This window comes from Vombatus ursinus, unplaced genomic scaffold (genome assembly GCF_900497805.2).
Source record: "Vombatus ursinus unplaced genomic scaffold, bare-nosed wombat genome assembly UNPS02000749.1, whole genome shotgun sequence".
NCBI classification, from domain to species: domain Eukaryota; kingdom Metazoa; phylum Chordata; class Mammalia; order Diprotodontia; family Vombatidae; genus Vombatus; species Vombatus ursinus.
In genome coordinates this window covers 6,120,310-6,143,568 of record NW_020940527.1, presented here as the reverse complement: position 1 = coordinate 6,143,568, position 23,259 = coordinate 6,120,310, and the positions used below count along the sequence as shown (strand labels likewise).

General features: G+C 41.1%; 1 pseudogene; it reads left to right on the top strand.

Annotated features, from left to right (window-relative positions):
- Window positions 1-572: 572 nt before the first annotated feature.
- On the top strand, window positions 573-11,417 carry LOC114039561 (annotated as a pseudogene).
- The last annotated feature ends 11,842 nt before the right edge of the window (window positions 11,418-23,259 follow it).

Below are 23,259 nucleotides of genomic sequence, written 5' to 3'. Positions count from 1 at the left end.
TGGTGATGGTGATGATGATGATGGTGATGACGATTATGATGATGATGGTGGTGGTGGTGGTAATAGTAATAGTGATGGTGATGATGATAGTGATGGTGATAATGGTGATGGTGGTGGTGATGATGGCGATGGTGATAATGATGATGATGATGGTGGTGGTTGTGGTGGTAGTGATGTTGAAAAAGAAGTATCTGAATGCAGGAGACGGGTCTGTCCTTATGTTCTCTTTCCACTGTGCCAAGTAGGATTCCTCCTCCCCACAAAAATAAGGCAGCCTCTCCTCTGGAGATCAGACCATGAAGCAGCACATCTTGATCCTCAGACCACTGATTCTTTTTTATCTCTGTCCTACCTCCTCCTCCTCACAGAATGCAGGGCCCAGGACAGTGTTAGTGCTGGTGATTTCCAAATACCTGTTAACTTGGATAAGCCTAAGGCACGCAGGTGTATTGCTCGCCTCCGACTCTTGGCATCCTCGGGATTTGGGCATCGGTGCGTCTGGTGGTGGCAGCGCTGGTACATCCCGTGGATCCAGGTCAGACTCAGTCCCTCCTCCCGGGGGTCCTAACATCATGGTCATGGGGTTTGGGGTTTAAAGCAGGAAGAGACCTCAGAGGCCACCAAGTCCACAAGCTTCCTTCGACATATGAGGAAAATGAAGTACAGAGAAATTAAGTAACTTGAAAGCAATTAGGAGGCACCACAGTGCACAGAGCACTGGGCCTGGAGTCAGGAAGACCTGAGTTCAAATCTTGCCTTAGATACTTATAGCTGTGTGACCTCGGGCAAATCACTTAATCTCTGTTTGCCTCAGTTTCCTCAATTGTAAAAATGGAAATAATAATAACACCTACCTCCCAGGATTATTATAAGGACCAGATGAGATAATATTTGTAGAGCACAGTGCCTGGCACAGAGTAGGTACTAAGTAGATCATGGCAACAGTAATAATAATTATTCTTATTACCAGGGCCAGGCAGCTAATTCCTAGGCAGAATTTAAACCCGTCTTCCTGGCTCCAAATCACTACACCACGTGGCCTCTCTCACTATGTTTATCTCTGGCAAAGGAAGAGTGGGGAAAGTGGTATCAGGTCATTAGAGTCCCCTGTGGATTTCTGGGAGTGTGCTATGTGCGTGTGGGTGGGGGTGCGAGAGTGGGGAGCTACGTTGAGCAAGAATAGGGTACAGAGAATGTCCTCGTGACTAGCACAGGCCTTGTACATAACCAGACAGATGTTTGTCGAATTGAACTGAATAGTGCAGATGACAGCACTCATTGAGCACCCTGCAGCAGGGATCCTGGAGGGAGGGGGGAACAGGGAAAGTTGTTTTTGTGTCTGTTGTCTAGTACAGTAACTGCTAATGTGGAGGGAATGATCTGAAGGCCAGAGTTTGGGCTGGTTGGGGAGAGTGGTGGGGGCGGGGAGAGATGGGCATTGAAAGGATGAAGCCCGCAGCATCTTTCTTGTCTTTTGATTGGGGGTGTCGGGTGGGCATAGATGAGGAGCCTGGGCCCCCTGCTGACAGGGAAAAGAGAACCTGAGAAACCCACCCCCAGCATCGGCCCTGACTGTAATGTCTTCTGATGGAACAAATTGGTGAGTACAACTATTAGCCGAGTGACATCAAAGCTCATTAATCTCTGGTTCCTGAGCAAGGCCAGCATCACATTAGGCCTCGCACCCAGTCATTATTAAGACTGTAGCCCAAGGGTGTAATAAATGTTTTATGGCATGCAAGCCAAGGTAATGGAATGCAAATCCCATAATATAGCCATACATTTATTTTCTAATGGAGTAAATGATGATGTATTTTATCTAAGAGGGAGCCCTGCGCAGCGGATAGGGGGCTGCTTCTCAAATTTCCAAGCCAAGGACCTATAGGATGAGTGGGTGGCCCAGGGTGGGCTGGGGGCAGCTCAAGGAGCAAGACTTTGGAGCCCCAGCACCATTTTATAGATTCCCATCGAGCTCTTTAGCAAACAACCCTGCTGGACAAGCCAATTGCTCTTATTCTCCAGTCCCAGAGTGCTCCCCACCCCCACCTCCTTTTTGGATGCATATTGAACATTCTAAGCCCTAATTACATTCCCCTTCCAGAATTCTCCCCCCACCACACACACATATACAGTCTTCTGCCCCCACTCTGAGCTGCATACCAATGAGCTATTCAGGGTATATTGGCTTTCCAAAAATATGGCTGCATTAAGGTGGGCAGTGTTAATGGGCGTCTGGTGTGGGGTTTTTTATCCAGTGGAAGCAGGCCCTGGCCTTAGTGCTGCTTTTCTTAATAACCCTGCTTCCTTCCACATCAGCCCTGGGGCATGGTAGAGAAGTTGGACGGGATCCTGACATCTTCAGGGTCCTTGGGAGGACAGAGAAGGCAAAAGAGGCTTCAAGACATCATTACAATTACCCTGCATTGCTACCCTTCCTTTGCCACATTTGCTTGACTCCCCCACAGAGCCTAGCACTAGGTACAGAGAAGAGAGATGCATAATAATAATATCAGCAGCAGCAACAACTAGCATTTACGAATTCAATCCTCAGAAAAACTCTGAGGATTTTTATTTTGCCATTTTACAGATAAGGAAACTGAGGCTGAGAGGGGTTAAGTGACTTGCCCATGGTCACACAGCTAGGTGTGAACTGAGGTCTTTCTGATTCCAACTCCAATGCACTAACCATTATACCACCTAGCCTACTTTTAAAAAGGCAGTAAAGAGCAGAGTCAGGATTTGAACCCAGATTCTCTAACACTGAATCCAAGACTCTTGCCTTGATAGCACACCACCTACTATATTAAGTGTTCATGCTGTAGTTGGGGAGACAAGATATACATACATGAAAAAATGAACTGATAATACCAGGTAGTATATAAATGTGCAACACATACCAAATTAATGCTATAGGGATTGAGAGGATGCAGCAGTTATTCTGAGGCTTACCTTGAACCGGGAGATCATGGAAGCGGTGGGACTTGGGTTTTGCCATTAAGCAGCTGCAGTCTTGGCTGCTTTGAAGAGTTTTAGTTACCTCATGTGTAAAATGTGGGGGTGACAGGAGATATTCTCTAAGGCACTCTCACCTGGTCAGACCCATCTGAAGTACCATGTTCAGTTCTGGGTACCATATTTTAGGTAGGACCTTGACAAGCTGGAATGTGCCCAGAAAAGAATGACCAAGATGATGAAAGAATATGAGATGTCCTCATACATTGCATATGGGTGGAAAGAATCGGAGGAGAGGATCACACAGCTGTCTTCAAATATTTGAAGTCTTGTCCTGTGGATGAAGGATTTAGCTTCTTCTACTTGTCCCTAGAAGGCAGGCCGAGTAACAGAAGTTGTACATAGGGAGATCTAGGCTTGACCTGCTGACAGAGCTCTCTAGAAGCGGACTGACTGCCTCAGGAGGTAATGAGCTCCCCTACGCTGGCAGTTTTCAAGTGAAGGCATAATTATAACAACAACAACAACAACAACAATGACAACTAGCATTTATATAGCACTTTAAGGTTTGCCATTTTATTAATTACAAAAAATCATAATTTTTGAATTGCATAAAATTTTATACATTTATATTTTGTGAATATTATCTTAATTGATCCTCACAACAACTCTGGATGTCAGGTGCTATTGTAATCCTCATTATACAATTGAGGAAACTGAGGCAGAGGTTAAGTGACTTGCCCATGGTCACACAACTAATAAGTGTCTGAGGTCATATTTGAACTCAGGTCTTCCTGATTCCAAGCCTTGTGCTCTATTTATTTACTGAGCCATCTAGCTGCCAAGAGAAAGTTTCAGAAGAATAGAGGCCCGCTGACCAGGAGGGGAATTTTCAGGTGGTTTAGACAAAAGCTTCAAAGTGGTCTCTCCATACTGTTAGAGAGATGCTCCCCTGGGGATGGTGGCCAGTGCCATTTCTGGAAGATGATGGAACCTTGGAAGCCAACAATGGAGCTGGACGCCGGGAGGCAGAGTTCTAGTGACAATGGTCCTGGGAGCCAAGCAATGAGACCCAAAGCCATGGAAGATGTAAACTCTTCCTGGCTTCAGGCCCCAGAACCTGATCCATTGAGCCACCTAGTGGCCTATGAAAATGCACATTGGTAGGGGATCTAAAGAGGGGATTCCTGTTCAGGTACAGGCCGAGGACGTGGTGTTAGAGGACCTGAGTTCTGCTGTTTCTACATGGATGACCTTGGGAGAATCAACTAACTTCTCCAGACTTTCTTTTCACCATCTACAAAATGAAGGATTTGAACGAGATGGCATCAAGCATCCCTTCCAGTTCTAAATCAATGGTCCTATTTTAGTCTGACATACCCATTTCATAGATTAGGAAAATGAGGTTCAGAAAAGTTAAATGTGCCCAAAGTCACAAAGTAGCTAGTGTCCTAAGTGGGATTTATACTCATGTCTTCTGCATCCAGAGACACCCAGGCTGCCACCCTCTGGACCCCGGCACACTCCTGGGATGCCTCTTTCTATGTTTACTGAGGCAAAATACAATGAGGAAGGTAAATCTGCTTTTTAAAAAACTGGACTTCAAAGTCAAGTATGGGAATGTGTGCACAAGGGCTTAATAATGAATGTTTTTTCATTTATTCATTCATTCATTCATACTAGCTGAATGTAGGTAATAGAGATTTGAGTGGACTTATGGAATGCCCACTGAGGGAGCTGAATACTTAAAGTTGCAAGTAATAGTGTTAGGCAATATACAAAATTAGATTTACAAGATTCTGATTTCATGCTTATGTGGACTTGACTGAAGTCCAGTTTTTAAAATCATATATATGCACACACACACACACACACACACACACATATATATATATAGAGATACACACATATATATACCACACACACTTACATATATATATATATATATATACACACACACACACATATACATACACACACATAATGAGTTTTTGAATTATCCATTGATTTAGGTCTATGCTACTCCCACGCCCACCCCCACTTTTTCCCTGGAATTGTAGATAAGAGCCATGGAACGTTGGACTTTGGGGAAAGGGCTCTGATGGAGGATCTGTTTTTCTTGGGATTGAAAGTGACTCTTCAGACATAGGCTCTTTGATATATAAAGCAGTAGGATACCCTGGGGGAGAGACAGAAGGTAGTATGGGCTGCCAGACAAATCAAATCCTTAATACCACCTCGACCACCAACTCTCCTTAGGCTTTGGTGAAGGTAGTCTGAGACTCAGAATCTATGAGAAGTTAGTTACTCATAGACCACTTGCCCTGCATCCAGCCTAGCCCCTGCAGCCTTCATCAAGGGTAACAACCTCTGTGGAGAAAGGGCTAGCCATTCCTACAAGTGCCCATCCATTGCCACCTACTGGTCAAGTGGGCCACCATCAAAGCAGCAAGGCACCCCAAGGCCAGGAAGTCAAACCAACACAACCACTCAAACCATTACCTCCCCTCTGACCCTAGTGGAGACAGCCCAGGACACTGAACCCAAGAGCCTTGGGAATAGCAGCATCCTCCACACCACTGGCCTTGATTCTAGCTGAAGACCTTTAGTCATCAATGGGGGAAACAATCCATATGAAGAAAGGGCCACCTTCCTTGACACCACCAAGACCAACTGCTAACCAACTCCAAGAGCTCTGATAGTAGCAGCCCTCCTTCTCCTAAACCACCAATCCTACCTCCAGCTCAGCTTCCTTAGCCATCATGTCAGAAGCAACCTCTTTGCAGATTCCTAGAAGTAGTATTCCTAGTAGTAGTATTAGAAGTAGTGCATAGCAATGGATTTGCAAGGTTCTGAGTTCTTCCTAATTAAATGAGATATTTGTAAAGCACTTAGCACAGTGCCTAGCACATAGTAGCTCCCCTACCTCCCAGCTCAAGTGGTTCTGAACCTAATCATATGTAGATGAAGAAAAAGAGAAGGACTGGAACCCAGAACTCTGTGATGATCTCCTGGCTTCATTGCAGTGGAAGCTCTTGCTCTGGAATTGAAGTCAGAAGATCTGGGATGGAGTCTCAGCTCTGCCACATATTACCTGTGTGACCAGAAATGTCATGGAACCTCTCTGGGCCTCAGTTTCCCCATCTGTAAAATGGAAGAATTGGACCAGTTTATTCTGAGCTCCTTTTCCATTCTCTATCTGTGATGAATTCTAGGATGCTCAGGCTAAGAACAGAAAGAGTTTAGGAGAGGGTTTACTACCCTCATTATAGAAAACTAATCCTTTCCTCATCCTGCTACTCTTGGGTAACAAAGAGGGAAGGAGCCTGCCTTCTAGTCATCTTCCCTTGCCCCAGCCCTGGAAGGAAAGGAGCCTTTGGGACACAGAGTGCCATCAGAGTTGCTAAAGGCCTTTGGTCCCGACCTCTGCCCTTGGATTCCCAGCTCCATAACTTGGGGTCAAATCCCAAACTTTTATTAACTGTGAGGCTAAAAGCAATCATGGGGCCAGGGCAGCACAAAAGCACTAGAAGGAGAGAGAGTCAATTAACACCTGGCTTTTTATTTCCAAATCGAATAATTAAGCAGAGTTTCGGTGTGATGTAACCACTTAGCTTCTCTGGAGGATTTATGGGCTGGCTGATGAAGGGTGATGACACAAGGAGCATTTACTTGGTTGATGAGGAGCATTTATTGACTGGCCCCTTTGGCTAGACTTTTGAAAAATAACGGTTGCAAAGCATGAAATGACTTTGGCCACCCTGTCCCACCATGTCCCATCTCATTCCATCCCATCCATCAGGGGCCTCTGTGCTGCACCTCTCACCCATGTCGGAGAGGACCCAGGGCCATTATCTGGACCATCATTCTCTCCGTTGGTTTGTTTTGAAGAGTCCAGTCCAAGAGATGAACTCAGAGGAATAACTGTCCTTTTATTTCCAGGGTGTGCCAGGGCAGGGGAAAGGAATGAAAAGTGTGATGGGGAAGTGCTCCCCTTGGTCTGTGAAATACCCTTCCCAAGCCCATTCTGAGGATTTGTTTGTGTTTGGTGGGGGAATTACGACTGCATCCAGCACGTATATTTATCATTATTTCATCAGCTTTTTTCCATAGCAAATAGCATTGACCTTTGCTAAATGATGGGTCGGGCACAAGCATATGCTGGGGTTGGCTGGGAAGCTTAGCTGGGGCCCCCCTGGCTGCTTGAAGGTGTGGGTTGGGGAGTGGGATGAGAGGGAGGGAGCCTGAGCGATTAGGAATCCCACCAGTGATTAGGAAGGAGTGGTATACCTCCGGCTGGGTTATTAAGTGCATATTAAAGTACTAGAGATACGTAGCAGGGTGGGAAAGACACCAAGTGTCGCACACGAAGTCACGCATCCACCTTCTGCCCCCTCCCCCACTTCTTAAAGCTTCCTAGAAGTTAGCGTCAACCTTCCATTGGAAATGCTATAAAAGCCCAGGTTAATTAAGTCCTATATATTACCAGTACAAACATTTCCAACTTGATTCAAGCAGCTCTATGAGTGAGAGGGAGACTGAGCAAGGTCCAGGCAGCTCAGGGTAATAAAACAGAAGATTCAATTACCTTGTACATTTGCAGTTTTTATAAAATCATTTAAAACCCCCTCTATGATATGGAGAGCACAGGGATGCTAGAAACCTGAAATCGCAGACAAAGAGCTAGAGGTTGCTGGGGCTCTTGAAGCCCAGAGGCTGCCTATGCCATCCATATCCCAACCCCAATTGTCCCCGTGGAAACTTACCTGTCCTGTACTGAGTTCGGGTCCTAGTTCCTGCCAAGGTGACAATTAGCTGATCTGATTATACTTATCCTTGATCATGCACTAATGGGAGAGGAGTCATTTTTATAGTCCAGTCAATAGCAACATACACATAAAAAACCAACTTTATTTAGGTTTTTCCCATTCCATAGTGGAAAGGCAAGCTGACCTTGGAACCAGGAAGTGTATTTTTTTAGGTCCTCTTATGAGCTTGGCACTATGGGTGATATAAGTAAAGATGTGTAGCGTCCCTGTCCGTTATAATTGTTTGGAATCTTAGAGGAGGTTTCACAAAAGAATTAGATCAGTAATGCAGAGAACACTAAGGCTTCATTATGGTATATTTTACCTATACAAGGGAAGACCAATGGCCTGATATGGTACACCCACAAAGGCAGTATGGCACAGCAGATAGAGATCTGGCCTCAGATCCAGGAAGACCTGGCTACAAATCCTGCTCCCGACACATACTGGCTGTGTGACCCTGGGCAACTCAATTGACCTATTAGTGCTCTGGGTAATCCTATGAGAATGTAAGTTGTGGAGAAGATGCCAACCTGTATGGGTAGAGGACATTCCTTAACAGCAATGAAATCAAAGCTCCAGTCGCTATCCCTATTCTTAAAGAAATATAAAGCCTTCTGCACACTTACTTCTTAATTTAAGAGTGGAGAATATAAAACTTTATTCAAAACAACTGTAGCCCTTGAGGGGAGGAATTATCCACTTGGTTGTAGCCTTTCTGACCCTCTGAAGACTGGATAAATTATGTCTGAGGGCTAAGTCTGGACCCTGGGTCAACACGTACCTACCAGTGGCCCAAACCATCAGCAGTAACAACCAAGGACATTGTCAGCTGAGAACCATAGAACCTGAATTGGAAAGGACCTCAGAAGACCATGTAATCCAAGCCATTCCTAGACAAGAGTCTGGTACAACACGCCTGGCCAATGGTCATCCAACCTGTCCTTGTGAGCCCTTGTGACCCCTCACTCTATTATTGGAAAGTTCTCATTGTTAGGAAGTTTTTCCTTACCTAAACCTCCCTTTCTGCAACTTTTACCAACTATTCCTGGTTATGTCCTTCAGGGCCAGGCAAAACAAGTGTTCTTCTTCCAATTAACAGGAATAACTAGCATTTATATAGCCCCTGCTATGTGCCAGGCACAGTGCTAAGGGCTTTACAATTATTATCTCATTTGATCCTCAGAACAACCCTGGGAGGTAAGTGCTATTATTATCCCCATTTTACAGATGAGAAAACTGAGGCAGGCAGGTTAAGTAACTTGCTTCGGGTCACACAGCAAATAAGAGCTTGAGGCTAGATTTGAATTCATCTTCCTGACTCTGGCCTGCTGCTCTAACCACTGCACTGCCTAACTGAAGGCAGTTATTATGCTTTTTCTTCTTCAGCTCCTTCAGCTGGTTCTCATGATCTCTACACCTTTCCCCATCTGGACTACCTTTTTCTGAACATCATTGAGCTCATTAATGGGGACATGAAGTGGCGTAGTGGATAGAGCAGCTGGGTGTCTGGAGGACCTGAGTTCAAATTTGGCTTCAGACACTTACTAGCTGTGTGACCCTGGGCAGGTCACTTAACCCTGTTTGCCTCAGTTTCCTTATCTGTAAAATGAACTGGAGAAGGAAATGGCGAACCACTCCAGTATCTCTGCCAAGAAAATCCCAAATGGGATCACAAAGAGTTGGAAGTGACTAAACAACAATATAGCTGTGAGATCCCTGGTGTGGGTATTCATTGGAAAGAACGGGAATTGAAACCCATCCATAATTTCTGATCTCATGTGCAGGAGTCATTTATGTCCTCTCATAAATCCTCCTCAGGAGGTCCCTCCAAAGTCCCAGGGGCCTTCCACTAGATCTCTTGACATTGGGTCAATCTCAAGGGGACATATGGGCTGTCCATCAGTTATGCTCTTTATTATCACATGACCAATTAACTTTTTTCTGGTCATTTTTCTCTGATGGTGTTTTTGATGTCACTTTTCCTTTCCAATTCTTTATCATTAATGTGTAACAGTCTACTCACTCTTGCCACGCACCCTGTCTATGACCATTTAGGTGCCAGTCAATTTCAATTCTTCTGAGACAGTTGTATTCCATAATAGCCTCATTGGAAGGTTAATTGAGGTTTAAAAGATGGGCCCTTATTTTAGAAAGAAGCTTGGGGATTCTTTTTTCATTAAATTTTTTTTCAATTAACAAAAATCTATTTTCTCTCCTTCTTCACCACTGAAAAAGAAAAACAAAACCCTTGTGACAAATATGCATACTCAACCCCTGCCCCGAAAAAATCCCTGCATTGGCTATGTCCAAAAAATATACATCTCATTATGCACCCTGAGTCCATCACCTCTCTGTCACACTATGGGTAGCATATTTCATCATTGGTCCTCTGGAATCATCATTGGTCATTGAGTTGATCAGAGTTCTTATGGCTTTCAAAGTTATTTGTTTTTACATGTTGTTATTGTGTAAATTGTTCTGATTCTGCTTACTCCACTTGGTATCAATTCATACAAGCCTTCCCAGGTTTTAAACAATCTCTTTCATCATTTCTGATGGCATAATGGTATTCTATTACATTCATATACCATAATGTGTTCAACCATTCCCCTGTGACAAAGCTTGGAGACACTTAAAAGAACTGCATGATTTCCCACAGAGAATCCAACCTCCTCTCCCCCTATTCAGTTCTGGACCCAGCTCATTGTCTATTCAGAGTGTCTATTCAAGATATAGATAGATAGAGAGAGAGAGAGAGAGAGAGAGAGAGAGAGAGAGAGATAGGTAGGTAGATAGATAAATAGCTACGGATACAGATAAATGAATAAAGATATATGTGTGCATGTACATATGCACATTCATAAATATCTATATATGGATAAAGATAAATAGATGGATGATTGGATGCATAGATAGAGATAGACAGCTATAGATACAGATAGATTGAATATAGATATATGTCTATATGTATATACACACACATACATAAATATCTATATAGAGAGATAAATAGATGGATGGATGGATGCATAGATAGACAGACAGACAGACAGATATTTAGATAGATTTGCTGAATTGACAAAGTATGGTGTGAAGGTTGGCCTGACAAAGCATGCTGCAGTTTCTTGTAATGCCCTGCTCCTGGCCTTCATGCTCCTTAACAGATTAATATTACAAGATACATAAATGTCAGGTGGAAGAGACTGGAGATGAATACAATGTAGAAAGCTTTGCTGGTCAGCCTAGCACTTTTATGTGCTACGTGGATACACTTCTTGCCAGACTGCAAGCAGTCTTTGAACTTGAGCTGTGAATGATGGTCCATCTATTCCTTACGATAACATTCCCTGATTATGATTCAGAATACAAAGAATTCATTGTTGAAGTACATCATAAGCACATCATGGGCCAGAATGTGGCAGATTTTATGCATTATCTAATGGAAGAAGAAGATGCTTGTAAAAAATATAATTGCTGACACAATGGAGGAGATGTACGAGAAAGCACATGCTGGTTCGTGGGAGAATTCCGTCAATGAAAAGAAACTCGAGAGGAAAATTTAGAAAGAAAATGTGGAGCCACAAGACATCTCTTGCCCAAAAGAAAGACCAGATTGCTCAGAAGGAAAGTTTCCTCAGAGTCCAGGAGAGTTAAGGTGATGGCTAAACCATTGCAACTTATAATTTTATATAAAAAATTTTCAGACTGAGAAAATAAATTCGTTGAACTAGCAAAAGAGAGGGAGAGACAGACAGACAGGCAAACAGAGACGGAGAAACAAAGGCAAAAAGAGAGAAAGAGAGAGAGAGGCAGAGAGAGACAGAGAGATTGAGAAATGAGCTCTTTGGGTTGTCTATTTAACTGCATATTATAGACTGGATACCAGGACTTCTTTATCCACTTGGTTTTTCCTATGTAGATGGTTGGGTTAAACTTTTTTGAGTGATTATAGCTCTCATATTCTGGGGCATATTCTGGGACTTGATGCAAGTATAATGACATTACCAAAGAGGAACCCCTGGAAACTTTTACTTCTATAAGGAATCCCTATTCCATTTGAACTTTGCATTGGACATAAAAATGTCATAATTGGCATAAAAGTGTCAAATGTGTTTGCCTAATATATGTCTCCTATTTTATGTTTCACTTGGAATTAATAAACAGAGGATTGTCAAATAGAATTATTTCTACTATAATCTCTTTAAAGGAATCTTATATGATGTTTTGCAAATATGTGAGAATCACGTTGTTAGACATAACTGTCCAATAAGGCAGAATTTTTTCTACTAAATCAATGCTTTTTTACAGAAAATATGCAAAAAGCATGGTGTGATTGTAAAGATGTGTGCTGCTATAGAATATCATTTGTGAAAGCCTGACTGTTCTTTTCTCATACCTTCATCAAGGATGCCCTTGATACCTATGTAGATTATTCTCATAGAAATTTTGTAGAGACAGAAAATTGGTCACATGGCTCAGTAACTATTGTGGCTGCCTTTTGGGGGTAATAATATGGTCCATGATTTTTCCCCCTTGAATGTCCTTTTTTCAGACCTTTTCAGAATCAGTCTCTTAACAATCTCAAAATAATGTCACTTCTAGTGTGGACTTCCTTACCTTCTTCCCAGTAAGTACAAAGTACATAATATAGTACACCAACTCTACTCATCTCTATTTTCTTTAATACCATTTTTACTTCATCATTCAGTACAATTGTGAGAATATTATATGAGAATATAATTATAGTGGTTCTGTTGTCATAGATGAAGAAAAGGATTTGTTATAAAGATTTTCACAGATCTTTTCCAATTTTTGTCTGTGTCCTTCTTGCTATTTCAACCTTAAATGCCCTTGGGATGATTTAATTTCATTTTGTCTCTTGTCAAGCTCTCTGCAAACTTGTTTTCTATTCTATTGTTTCTCAGTTTTATGAGGTGATATCTTTCATAATCTTCCTCCATGCTCTTCCATAGGCCTTTTAAAATGGGTCTATATTTTAAACTGCTATGTCATTAGTTACCATATATCTCCAATTCATAAAGAGTTCAAACAATTGCTGGATAATAATAATATTATATAATATATATTAATAATATTATATATCATACTGAATATAATAGCATTTATATAGTACCTTAAGGTTTGAAAGACACTTTACAAATATTATCTCATTTTATCTTAACAGCAACACTGGGAAGCAGGTGATATTATTACCCGTATTTTAAAAATGAGGAAGCTGACGCAGATAGAGGTTAAGTGACTTGCCCAAGGTCATGCAGCTACTGAATTTCTGAAGTTGAATTTGAATTCTGTGCTTCCTGTCTCCAAGTCTGGTTCTCTGTCTGGGTGGCACAGTGATGCCACCGAAAAATTTTTAGGCTCTTTTGGTTTTCTCATTGTGATAACTGGTTTACATTGGTTAAAATTCCCTAGAAAATGGTGATATTCTGTGTTTGCCTCTGTCCTTTCATCTGTTTCCAATTTTGAGGGGCAAAAAGCTTTTTTTTTAATAGGTTGGGGTATTGTAGTTTCAGTTGCATGTCATACCACCTCATTTATATTACTTCTCCCAATTTGGTATTGACTTTGATTTTTGCTCTAACAAGTCAGTGTTCTGACTGTACACAGATAGCTTATTTGAAAATGACTCCTCTGTTAGTAGCCAATAACTCCCTGTGAGAATATAATCAGTAATATTTTTGTGATTATGTCTAGTGCTCACCATGTCCAGTGGCTCCTGACTTTCTTCTTTAAAATTCCACGATATATAGCCATGAAGTCTTTGCATAGTCTATAAACATTGACTTTCTAATTTCTTTCTCCAGAACCATATTTTTGCCAGCATCTTTTTTGCCCAGATTCACACTGAAATCAAGTATTAAAGTATGTGTAGATTTAATTGGGAGGGTTGTATCAAATCTTCATACAGTTGCTCTGCCTTCTATTCTTCAGCAACATCTATTAGCACAGAAATTGACATTTATCTTCATGGTGGTCTTATCATAATGTTTATCACAAACACTGTGTGCAATATGAGGTGACTCAGTAGACCACCACAAAGGAAAGTTTCTGGTTGCCTTTGATTTTGCAATAAATCCAATTCAGCCAACTCCTTTGCGTCTCTAAGGAGAACCTGTGAGCTATACGTATCTTCCTTTGTCTTCTAGTTTCATTTATAAAAATAAAAGAATATCCAGAATGAATGATTCATTTCCTCCAGTAGAAAGTCTATTCATTGGACATTCATTGGACAAGGATTTTACATTTAGAGTACCCACAATTAAATTAATGTTTGTAGACAGTCTAAAAGCCGGGTCATTCTTAGCAATCTATGCCCTCTTTTCGATATTAAGGTGAATGCTTTTTCAGCAACTCCATCACCATCACTTCAGGAGCAGAAGGGGAATTGATAGTCATTTCACATTCTTTCTTCATTGCCAAAGATTTCATCACCCAAGTGGACTATTTACAGGTAATGATCCTCTCCCTACTTGGAAAATAGACATATCCTGTTACTGGGTCCACACTCTAATCCCTTTTAGCATGGTAGAACCTACTAGATCTGATGGTCCACAGGCAAAACCTTCAGGAACATGGGCTCTTCTGGCATTGCAGTGGGACTTTGAAGAAAAGCTTACCCTTGTTCCATGTCCTTATCTTTATCCTAATCCTTATCCTTATTCTTATCTTTACCCTTATGCTTATCCTTATCCAATGTCCTTCCTAACACATGACATACAGAATTGGACACAATACTCAGGACTTAGCACTTCCTGTTGTAAATAGCGCAGTGATGAGAGAATGATTAACAAAAAACAGTGCTCATTTCTACTGGAGGTCCCCCCAACCCCTCCTTACTCCAATCCTGAGAAAGAGAAGGATGAAGGACCTTAGGAAGTTGGAATACATCCAGAGCGGGGCAAACAGGATGTGAAGGAGACTTAAAACATGCCACCTAAGGATCCATTGAGCTAATTGAAAAGGAGAAAGTTAGGGGTAGGATGTATGATAAGCTGCCTTCAAGTATTTGAAAGGCTAAAATATGGAAGGATTGAACTTGACTTCCTTGGCACCAGAAGGCAGAACTGTGGGTAGTAGATGGAAATTAGAGGGAGGCAAATTTTGGCTCCTTATAAAGGAAAATTTGTAGATAATTAGAGTTGTCACAAAATGGAGTGGGCTGCCTCAGGAAGCAGTATTTCCCGTTTCTGAAGGTCTTCATCTAAATGGCCACTTGTTGGGAATGCCATAAGAAGGAGTTCTTGGTCAAAGTCAGGTTGGGTCCCTCCAAACTCCAATAATCGTTGATTTGTCATCCCCCCCCCACACACACACACCAGGCTTAACCCAACACAATACTTCTATTATGGGGAGCTGGTAGGTAAGTTATTTATTGATGACACTATAAACACTTACCCCCAGCTGCTCCCTAATGTTCAAATTAGCCCATACCATTTGTCCTGATAGCTCCCTTCCTCTGTCTGGGAATGATTTGGGAATGGGGGATGAGGCTATGAAAGAGTGGTCTTGAGAGCTCATCATTTTCTGTTTGAGACCTCCACTTATATCTCACCGAAGAAGCTATGCCATGCCCAAGGGGATCTTCTTAGGCATTCCATGAAAGGGAGAAAAGGACTTCCAGTAAGCAGAAACTGTAAGTTACCCCGTGGTCATATTTGCCTTCTAATTTTGAGCTTACTTTCTTCTGGACTCTGTATGTATTTGGTGAAAGAATGACTTTTGGAGGAATATTTTAAAGCAATTTTTCTCACTATGCTACCATAATAAATATAGGTTAATAATAATTCCATAAACTAATTAAACTAGTCAAGTAATTGATAAATAAGATAGTTATCTCTTCCATATCTTGGAGGTTAGGGGCATTGCACCCCAATGATCTGGAAAATCTGCATAAAATTTTTTATTCCTCCCTTCATACCAGAGAAGAAGTCTGATTTTTTTCTTTTTCTTTTGTGGGGTGTTTATAGAACCTTATTGCAAAATTTGAGTTAAGTATTTGGTCATAGGCTCTGTGTCATGTGCTGGTCTTTGCATGTCATCTGTGGCTTCCACAAAACTCCCCAAAAATTCTCATTCAATTTCTTATGCTGACCTGTGATATATTGAAATCTCAATGGAGAAAGTAGTAATGGGGAAGGGATAACTGCATAATCATAGTAGGAAGCATGCCAGTCAGGGATCATTATATTACCTTTCCCAACCCCTAAGGGTAGAGCCCAGAGGAGAATGGTAGTAGCCATCTTCTGGGGACCTGACTCATCAATGGGAGTGAGATTTGGTATAATCACTCCAGAGTACATGCTGACATTTGTATTCCTGGTGCCTGATACTTAGTAGGCAGTTAATGCTTGTTGAAGTCCAACAGAAGACAGACATTAAAGAGTTAAAGGAAACAGGCCAATTTCTAAAACAGTCTTCTCAGTCTACTTTTCTTGGGGCTCATGGCAACCTACCTAGGGCTCCAGCTCCCTAGACATGGGATGACAACACAGAATCACTGAATCTTAGAGTTAGATGAGCCTTCAGAGGTCATCTAATCCAACCCACACCTGAACAACATTGGCCAACCCCTTCCCCTTTGTCTTTATGCACAAACAGCAATAAGGAAAAGGCCCCTCACTGTAAATTGCAAGGATGAGCAGGGTAAGTGCTAAGTGGGAACTACACTTAAGCCATCCCGAGCCTCCGAAGAGCAGCTGTTAGACATTTAAACCTATCATTCTCACTTGAGCATACATCACATTTACTCCCCTACACTGTCATAAAAATGTATGAGATGGGGATGCTTGAGTGACCCATTAATCTTCCAAGTAGTAAACATAAAGTCTCCTTAACCCCAGAGAGGCACTCCCCATCCCTTATCCAGAACAGAGCCTTTATCATAGTCTACAAGATGTGCTGTGTCTTTGGTGGTGATAAAAATATAAGGAGTAAATTAAAGTTTGATGTCTTTGAGAAGCCTTCTCTTGCATTGATCCCCACCATGGAGATCAGTTGATGGAACATGCCCAGTTCCAGACAGATGGAGAGAAATAAAGAAAACCAGATAGGAAGTAACTAGACCAAAGGACAGACTTCTCACCCTACTTTCATTCTCTCAAGGACTAGGTTCAAGTTAGCATCAGGGGCATAGATTGGAAATGCGCTTGCTTTCTCCCTCCTAAGATGTTGTGCCTTTTCTTTGAAGCTCTAGACTTTAGTCTGGGATCAGAATAATAATGGAACCCTCCTGATGTAATAGGAAGAACACTAGACTGGGAAACAGGAGATATGGGCTTCTAGTTCCCACTCTGATGCCAACTTGTTGTGAAGCAGAACAAGATCCATCTCTCTAGGCTCTAGTTGTCTTGTAAAATGCTGGGATTAGGTTGGATGACCTCTAATTTCCCACTCTGAACCCTACACCAGTTACTCAATGAAGTAACCTGAAAAACATTATATATCTCCCTTTCCACTACAAATTGTCTCAGAAAAGGCACACAATCTGGAAGACATTTTATCTCCCTGTATCAGTGAAGAGCAGGAAGGAAACCTAGAAAGACCAGCTCTCTACAGATGACTTCCACCAACATAGAACCTTTTCCCAGGGAGCCATGGTCTTTCCATAGCATTCCAAAGAATGCATGACCTTCTCCTAAAAGGGAATCTGGGGGGTTGAGTTAAGGCTGGGTAGTTCTTTTTATACAATGACCCCTGTGCTAAATTATAAGACTAGGTCTCATAATAACCCCTGAAATTTGGTGGAATGGGACTTCTTACATGAATATGGCCAGAAAAAGTTATCCCTTATTCAAAAGGAACAAAATTGATAAAAGAAACTGTGGGATAACATTATTTATTTTTATTAATTTTGCAAAAAAGAAATCTATTTTTATTATTTTTCATTCCAAACTGTTTTATTTTATTGAGGGGTTCTTAATTTAATTAAATTTGTTATTTTATTTTATTGATTTGTTTTTAAACCACCTTTATTTTTAAATATAGCCCTGTCCTCCCCAAATAGTTATCCTTTGTAACAATAGAGGAAAAAAGTGAGAAAGCAACTCAGCAGAATTAACCAACATAACCATGTCTGACAGTGTATGCAGTATTCTACAGCCAATGTCCCATTTCTGCAAAGAAGGAAAGGAGAAAGACTTTCTTCTCCCTCATCTGGGGCCAAGCTTAATCATTTTAATTGCATAGTATTCATATTTGTTTTGTTTTTAATTGCTGTTCCTGTTATTCTTTCCATTTACATTGTTGTAGTTCATTGTATATTTTGTTTTCTTTCTTCTGTTTACACCACTTTGCATCAGTTCATGTAAGTCTTCCCAAGTTTCCTTAGATAGCACAGTGGAGAAAGCACAGGATTCCAAGTCAAGTTTCCATCATGTTGTGATTTTCTATAATAAGGGTAGTAAACCCTCTTTCAGTCTGATCATTCTCAAGTTCACCACAAGAGCTGAAAGGGCTCTTAAAGTAAGCTGGTCCAACTCCTTCATTTTACAGATGAAGAAAGTGAGGCCCAGAGAAGCTACAAAACTTTTCCAAAGACACAGATGTTACATATCAGATCTGACATTCCATCTCAGATCTTCTGTCTCCAAATACTGGAATGAAGCCAGTGGTTGGAGTGTTGGGCCTCAGATCAGGAAAACCTGAGTTCAAATCCAGCTTCAGATACTTCCTATCTGTATGACCCTGGGCAAGTCACATCTCCTCTGTCTGCCTCAGTTTCCTCACTGGAAAATGGAGAGAATAATAGCTCCTACCTCCCAGAGTTATTGTGAGGATCAAATCAGAAAACAATTATAAGGTGCTTAGCATAGTGCGTGGCACACAGTAGTGCTATATAAAGGTTAGCTGTCATTGTTGTTATTATCACAGGGCTCTAAGTTTCACTGCCTCTGCCTTTTGTCATCCACATATGATTAAGCTAGAACCACTTGGGCCAGGAGGCAGGGGAGGGAGAGGATAAATATTTATAGTATTAGGCACTGTGCAAAGTGCTTCACAAGTATTATTTCATTTAATCAGACAGAAATCAGAACTTTGCAAATCTATTCCTATGTATAGATTTATTTGTTCCAATATTAGGCCTAACACTGCTTTTTTTTTTAAGTCAATTGGGGTTAACTGACTTGCCCAGGGTCACACAGATAGTAAGTATCTGAGGCTGGATTTGAATTCAGGGCTGGAGCTCTATGCACTGCGCCACCTAGTCGTCCCTCCTAACATTACTTCTTGTGTTGCTAGGTGTTACCCTTTCTGAATAGGCATTTTATAAATTCATTCAGCTCTCCATCAGCCACATTAAGCTAGTATGATTAAATGTGTCATTTATACTGATCTGTATCTATTTATGCATTCAATACTAATGACGAATGAATGAAAAAAAATTATTAAGCACTTACTGTGTCCAAAATACAGTGTTAAATACTGAGGAAACAAATAGAAAAGACAGTGTATGCTCTCAAGAAGTTCACATTCTAAAGGAGACAACAACGAAATCTAGAAGGTTTCGACTACAAGTCAAATAGGAAGATCCCGTGATCCTTTGGGTGCAGCAGAAAAGCAGGTGAGATGAAGAAGCATCATATCTGATATCATTTCCACTAATTCAATCACAGCAGTTGCTGATCCCTGGGCATGGAAAGAGTTAAAATTAAGTGACTGTGTGGTGGAATAGTCATGGTGTTTAAAGGAGACTCCATTGTACACAGATAATTAAGAATGAGCATTAGTAAACAATGCCATTTCCTCTCATTAGGGAAAAATCTGTATTTGTCATTTGCCTATTTTCTCATTCATTAACTTATAAATGGCCACTATTCGAAAGCAATTCAGCCAGCAATTTTGACTTGCTTGTCAGCTCTGAATCTGATGCTTCTGCCATTGTTTTCAGCAGTAATGTGGACAGGTGCCTTATCCACAGTTTTATTCAAACCACCAAAGTCTGGGAAGAAAGAGACTCAGTGAGGACTCTTTATCTTGTACCATGTAAGTTCAGGTATGAGAGGTGCCAGGTGGGAGAATGGGTGATCCTATTGGGCCAGGGACTGGTATTGAGTAATGAGAGCTGAAAATAGCCTGGGTTGGGGGTCAGAGGGCACTTCCTCTTCTAAACTCTCTCTGATTGGCTCCTCCAGACTCCTTTACCAGGGATGATGATGATGGTGATGATGATGATGAAATGATGGAAAGAGTAAGGGACCAGACTTCAGAAGACCACGGTTCTACTCCCAGCTCTGTCACTATCTAGTTATATAAATTCAAACAAGTTACTTCTCTATTCTGGGCCTCAGTTTCCTTAGCTGTGAAAGGAGGGCCTTGAAGTGACTGGTTTTGAAAGAAGAAGATCAGGTTTAAATAGTGCCTCTTATTTTATCCACGTGACATTGGGGGAATTACTCAACCTGTGTCTCAATTCCATCATTCGTAAAATGAAGGGATTAGATTAGACCAGGGTTCTTAACCTAAAGTCCATGAACTTATTTCAAAAAATCTTTTGATAACCATGTTTCAGAATCATTGGTTTCATTTGTAATCCTGTGTGTTTTACTTTTATGCATTTAAAAATATTATTTTGAAGAGTCCAAAGGTTTCACCAGTCTATGAAAGGGTCCATGAGTTAAGAATCACTCTCACTAGTTGGATTCCAAAGATCCCCTCCAGCTCTAAATCTATGATCTGTTGATTCTCTGATTCTAGGTGACCTCTGAGTTGCTGTCCAACTCCAAAATCCTACATTCCAATTTGTTCTACATAAGGGCTTCTTAACCTTTTTGAGTCATGGATCTCTTTAGTAGTCTGGTGAAGCCTTTGGACTCCTAACATGAGAAGGAAATGTCCAATCCCAGTTAGAGTTTAATAGAAATAAAAATGTAAATTTTTTCTCATCCAAGGTCTCACCCTTCCTCCAAATCAACATAGAATTCACATTAAAATCTCCTGCTCAGTATCAAGGTCTACTTGTTTATGAGTCACTTTGTAAGTGCCTCCTAAGACATTCTGTGACTCCTATTTGGTTGGGGAAGAGGGTTCTAGAATGAGGACAACAGCTCCTGAATCATACCAAAATCTCTCTCAGGACAAAGATGGTGGCCCTCCCACACTCCCACAGTATCACCAGAAAGCTCTTTGAGATGGGAAACACATCTCCTTGTCTGTTATCATTTACATCAACTTGGGGGCCCCAGGAAGAGAGTTACTGAAACATCATTCTCAAGCTACTCACCTTGTCTATATTGAGGCTCACTCATTCAATCTATAAGTTCTTATTAAAAAGCTATTATATGATAGGAAAGGAAAACAGGATAGGAGAAGATGGAAAAGTCCTGGTCTTTAAGGAGTACACAAAAGAAGACATTATTTTCCAGAAAACAAATATGGACACAAAGTCACATACAATGAAGCGTTTGAATGTATAGTAAAGTGAGTCAGCAGTTAGAGCAAAGGAAAGGGAACAAACAGTGAAAATGGCATCTGTTACACAGGAAAAACTTTGAAGAATGGATAACCTAGGCAAAGAAAAAAGTATGGACCATTCCAGGTGAACCTCCCGTGACCCTGAAACCCCAACTGATGGTGGAGAATAGATTCTATTCTAGACTTGTTCCTTTCCAAGTTCTCCACCTAAGCGTAGTAGAGCTTCCCCATCGCTGTTGGTGAGATGGTTGGGAAAGAGAACCCTTTCTTTTTAACTGAATGAAACTCCTCATTCTTTGTTACCACTTGAATATTCTTGTGTAAGTTATTTGTGATGATTTGTAAGAATTCAGTCAACTCCTTTCTAGTTTTAAGTTGATCTGTGCTCAGGGAAGTCAAACTCTCTCTGACCCTCAGAGAAGGGGCTATCTTTCCTACCTTAGCTCAGAATCTTTGTGGGTGGTAACACTTGCCTTGTTAGTCCAAGTGTTTTGTATGTGAATTTACCCAATCGGATTTTGGCTCTAGCCCCCATCCTATTACCTAAACCATTTCTTATGTCACTGGCTATGTGCTTGATTGATTCACTTATAAAGTATATTATAAAACAGTTTTAATCAAAATATTAGGATTGAATAAAGTGAGTATTATTGTATCCAAAGGGTGCATCCTGCTCTGCTCATAGCCCATGTGATCCTCTTCAGAGCCCAATAAACAGGAAAACTCTGTTCCCCTTACAGAGAGAATTAGCAACATCTCTACCCTGGAACTTTTCCACTCAGGACAAAACTTTCCAGAAAATCAATGTCCAATCTGTTAGGGTAACTCAAAATCTTGAGATGCTTCTGTCAGTCTTTTTTTCAAGGTGTCATGGGTTCATGCTCCAGTCAGATGGCCATCTCAAGCCCTCAATCCCAGAGGTTTTCAGTTGTACATATTTAATTTACATTTTTGCCTCTGTAGCACTGGCTAGGGTCCAGGGAAAGGACCCCAGAGTATAGATTATCTAGCAACCTCTACTGCCAAGGTGGTCAAAGAAAATAACAGTAACTCTTTTTTGCTAGTAAGCTGCCCTTTCTCTCCTCTTTCCTTTATTCAATTCAGTGAGCATTTATTAAAAATCTACCACATGCTAGGGTTTGGTTTGGTGTTGGTTTTGTTGTTGCTAGACCTGTGATATAGGGTAAAGGAAAGGTTCTGGTAAAGAAACTTCTACCAATGTGGATCGGTAGCTGCCCTGAAACTTATGCTCTTGTTACTCGTATTATTCTGGACAAGTCACTTAAACTCCAACAGTTTCTTCATCTATAAATGAGAAGGTTGGAGATTCCTTACAGCTCTATAGTTATCATCCTCTGTTCTGGATAACAGCAAATGAATACCCAGTTTAAAACTGACATTCCTATTGCTTTGCCTTAAATGACTTGCCCGAGATCATGTAATCAGGATGTGTCAGAGACAACACTTTGCCCTAAGTCTTCCTGATTATGAGGCTCCCTCTCTATGTACTGTGATGAGGCATGCTGGCAGCAGGAATTCAGGAGATCCCAGGCATCCCATGGAATTGAAATGCAGATTGGTGAGATGATCGATTCTTTTCCTTTCTACCTGAGACTTTAACTGCAGGGTGGTTAGAATGCTTCTCTAACCTAAATATTCAGAGTTCACCTGATTACATATATTTAAGAGGAGATCTGGGAGTAGAGATATATAGACTTATAACTTGTCAGTTTCTTTGAGAACAGTAAAGGTGTGAACAAAGTCATTAACTAGCCTGCTTGGTATGGAGAGACCTGATTCTCTTATGTGAGTGGCATGGAGCCACTTGGGGAATCTCAATATTGTATTTTATTTTCATTCTACTACACATAATTAAAAATATATTAAACTATGATGGGTGTTTCTTTGTTCAGAGTGATGAAATAGGTAAGAATCTTAATGGTCAATGAGATGTGACCAATAGAGTTAAACTGTATTTGGAAATTTCCCTGGCATACATTCTAGGTGAAGACAAAATGAGTCAAATTTGTGATGTTTGTGAAGTAGTATATTCAAATGATGCTTT